This window comes from Coenobita brevimanus, chromosome 19 (genome assembly GCF_032717465.1).
Source record: "Coenobita brevimanus isolate Jiangsu-jjx chromosome 19, ASM3271746v2, whole genome shotgun sequence".
NCBI lineage: Eukaryota > Metazoa > Arthropoda > Malacostraca > Decapoda > Coenobitidae > Coenobita > Coenobita brevimanus.
The window spans coordinates 26,537,350-26,541,928 of NC_136972.1; positions in this window are offsets into that span (position 1 = coordinate 26,537,350).

Sequence of the window (4,579 nt, forward strand, 5' to 3'; positions counted from 1 at the left end):
GGTGTCAGAATTAGGTTAGCTTCTTTTGTAGCGTTAGGCCATTTAGAATGGCTTTAAACTTGTTTTTGGGCTCATTTGGGTGGGTTTTGGACATGGTTGGGGGGTAAACCCAAGGCTGAAAAACACATCCCATTACTTTACATGTTTAAACTACCTCGATATATGATACCCCACCAAATGATGGGTTTTTATCTAACCAATTGCATCGTTAAACCGGGGTATACCTGTATTATTATTATTATTATTATTTTCAATAATAAAGATAAAATTGATTGACTCTATCGGATACATTCATGTTAAGCTACAGGACATGGTGAATGTTTTTGGTGTATCAGATAGAGCCAGGATTCTGGGGGCTTGAATGGTGAGTGAATGGAAGCGTGGCCCATTGGATTGGGCAAATTTGGGCCGTCTGGATGTTGCTACTCCTCACCCTGCCCAAGGGTGGGAAAGAAGGTCCAGATGATGATGATGATGATGATGATGAAGATAAAATTTCATTAAAAAGATATGAAAGTTCAATTAGAAATGTGTCCTTACTACATGAGATGATTTTACTGTATTAATAAGCCAGTTAGTGAGATACTGAAGAGGAAAATGCCCTCATTTCTTTTCATGAATAGATTTTTAAGGTATTGTTAAGCATAAAAATGATTCAGTCAAAAGTCTTAAGTCTGTAGGCTTATAAGTTTACTCATTACATGTGGATACTCTTAATATCATTTATTTCAGTTTTTGTTTTTTTAGTGTGAATTATCATAGTTTCATTTCCATAATTACCGTATATCTGCACTGTCATTTTGGATGTGAAGAATACTTGTTCACATTTGTAGCTTTCCTCACTGTGACCAGGGTTTCATCTCATAATAGTTCCTCCTGCATACATTCATCTCACCCTCTCCCTATTTGTGTCTGGTAGAAGATATGATCATTCTGTATTAATTCTCCAATAATCATGCCTATATCTTGTATGAGCAGTTGCAGTTGTCTTTCATGTAATATAATTGATAGTTGCCCAATCATGGCCATCCTATTTTGGGAGGTTTCCAAGAGAGGGCAAAGCAATGGAAATAATTGATGAATCCTAGTGCTCATGCTACGTGCATCTTTTAAAGGCACCACCAAGACTCTCATGACTCTTCATTAATTCTTCCTGCCATTCCAAGCCACCATTCTTTCAATACTACTGCACTTTATACCTCAGTTAATCAGTTTTCTGTTGCCCAACACCCAGACCCAGAGTTCATCCACAATTGACATAATGTGAAAGATTTTAAGCCTCTCAAATCCCCCTATCTCCTCTCACCCCGTCCCTACCCCCACCCTCAGCTTGATTTGGTATTTACTGTACGAATATAAAATTTTCCACCCATCAGATATCTCTCAAACACAAGTCTACAGGTTACTGTGTTCGTACATTCCCTCAGTTTTGTGCAGCACCTGTAAATATTATTCATTGCATTCTTGTTGTTCCTCATAGTATTCAGCAGCTCACTGTCATAACTCTTTGACTGCTAGCATTTCTCTACGTTGAGCAAATTATGCTAAGTGTATAATAGCTTGAATTAAATACCTTGGTGTATCTGTAACAATGAAGGGATTTATTCATTTACATTTTAAGTTTGACCACTAGGATTTCTTTCAGCTCAACATAAGAGATAGACGTTAGTCCAAATAAACAATATAAGTGCATCCATAGGAGTAATGGTTAACCCAGACATTATTAACTGATTACCGGAGGTCTTTCAGTGTAACAAAATAGCGAAGTATAAGACTGAATACAATACACCAGTGCATTCATAGCATCAGCCTTTTATTGCTTTGATTTCATTCAGCTGAACAGAGTAGATTACTGTTATCCACAATAATATACCATGTGTGTTCATAGTTGTGAAAGGCGTAACTGCGAATTAGCATAGTGTGATGCAACGATGCCTATTTTTATTCAGTGATGTTTTGATCTGCAGCATCCTTTCATTAGATGTGATCTTAAAAATATATTTTGATACCTTAATAAAAATATGAAAAACTGAATATAGATTGTCTTATAACCTTCATAGATAGCTTCTTCTGTTATTTATTTACTTTATCATCCCCTTATGGGTCTTACTTTCTCCCTTTACATGTTTTACCCAGTGAGTTGAGTTGTGAAGAGAGGGATGGGAATGGTAATGAATGGTAAAGAGTAGATTTCTCAAATCTGATGAGTGCAGATGTGATATTGGTGAAGAGTTTGGTGAATGTCTATGAGCACTGTGCTTTGAAAGAAAATGTACATAAGAGTAAGTGATGGTTGCTAAGAGAGAAGGTTACTCTTAGTGTGATGTGCTTGTGAATGGAGAGAGACTTGTACTGGTGAGGGAGAAAATTTCTCAGTGCATTAGCAGAAAAGAGAGTTGCTGGTAAATGTGCAAAGTAGAGGGAAATGGTACAGGGAAGGAAAGCGGCTGGTGTTATGAAGGTCTCGTTACTAGAAAAGGAGGCTGTACTTGTAAGAGTATTCTGTGAAGGTGTTTTAGTGCCTACATTAACATGGATGTGAGGCTGGTGTGGTATGAAAATGAAAATGTAAGAGTAAGGTGGGAATAAGTTATTGAGGAATGTGTATAGAGAGCATAGAATGGATAATGCGGTTCATGAAAGGTGAGGAAGGAAGTCTGTTGACATTTGGATTGAAGAGTGTGCTTAGGTGATGTGTTACTGGAGAGAATGCACGTGGAAAAGGCATATGCAAGTGAGTTTGAAGATGCGAAGAGATAAGAGGCATGATAAAAAGGTGGATGAAAGTGGTAAATGAGTGTAAGAAAAGGAGGTATATGGATGTTGGTGAGGCCAGTGTACTGACAAGATATTGACGTGGTTGGATGGTTTATGTACAGAGGAGCACGTGATAAGGGATTGGCATCCCTTTTAATATGATTATCAGTGGACTGACCATCTGAAAGGTAATGTGAAATGCATCTGTAAAGAAAAAAAAAATGTGGATATGGTTATGCCTCAGGGTTTTATTATTAAGTGTGTCTAGAGAAGTGTGGTAGGTGGTGGCGACCATCATCCACTCACTTGATGTAGAGCTGCCCACTTCTTCCTTAGCCTTTATCATTCTATTTCTGTGTCTGCCCTCCTCTCTTCATATTTCTCTCATCTTTCTTGTCACTTCTTATTGCTTTTCTTTCCTTTACAGGTGGCTTTACATTGAGTGACAACCCAAATGGTTTCCTGTAAGCTTAGAAACCATTTACTACACTGGGTGGTAACCATATAACCAAATCATACGTGCTCCCTACGTGTCAACAAGTGGGTTGGTGGAGGATTAGTGCCCCTCCCCATAAAACAAATAACTCAAAGTCAAATGGCCACCCCTTATGGGATTGTGGCATCTGGCAATAGATAGATAGATAGATAGTGTCTAGAGAGACAGCAGGCTGATGGCAGGACGGTGACATAAGTAATTCAATTGTGGCCACTTTTTTGGCTCTAAACAGACAGATAGAATGCCTGGTCCACTTCATTGGGCATGCTGTAGATTGGTCTCCCCTATACTGCATTCTCTTTCCATACCTTCTGAACCTAGATGGGAATGAGGTCAGATGTTGATAGTGATGAATATAGTGAACTCTTGCTTATATTCTTGCTTCCTACAGATGATTTCATTCGCCATAGGAAAGATCTCAGTTAGCAAAGGGGTTAACTGGGACTGTTCCTAGTCCCTCACCCTAAACTGAATACTGTATAATCATCTACTGGTAGTGAATCACTGACAGAGTAAAAAGCACAATAGACTTTAATTTCTTTATTTTAAAAACAACTTCATAATAAATCCTGAACAACTTTAAGCTGGGAATAGTAATGGTTTGACCATATGGAGAGAATGAAGAGTGAAAAATTTACTAGGAGAGTATGTAAAGAGTGGATGAGGTAAACTTTGAGCTGGAGGGATGGGGTGAAATGGTACAGGGTTGTGTGTACTGCAGAGAAGGCAGAGGATACGATGACATGGAGACAATTCATTTGTGGCCATTCATTCTGGGATTAACGGCTTTTTTTTTACATTTTCCTGTATAATATTTTAATATAAATGCTATATTATGGTTTATTGTTACCCCTGAAACTTTCGCTCCATAAGATGTTCGTCTCAGGTTACGTGGGTGTACATCATAGCGTTATTCTTATATTCTAACAGTTAGTCATATTAGCAACTTAATTATAAGACGTATATGGATATTAGGTAATCACAACTTTCACGAAATCATTGGCGGAATATATTAGTAGACGAACACTCCAGTGCCAACGACAACAATGAGGCTGCAAGATCAGAGTTGACAAGTTAGCGCTGATGCTAGATTTAGTAATGTTTGCTTCTCAGTTTAACAATTATTTCCAATGTTTATCGACACGAAATCTGGCGATATAATTACTATTTTTTACAAATTATTCGCAGTACTTTAGAGAATTTAACACCTTTTCAATATATTTTTAAAATTTGTTTATGCGGAAACAGCATCTAGCGATTTTAAGTGTATTTAATTTTATTTTTGACCCCATGGCAACCTTGCACTGGATGTCAACACTGTGACGT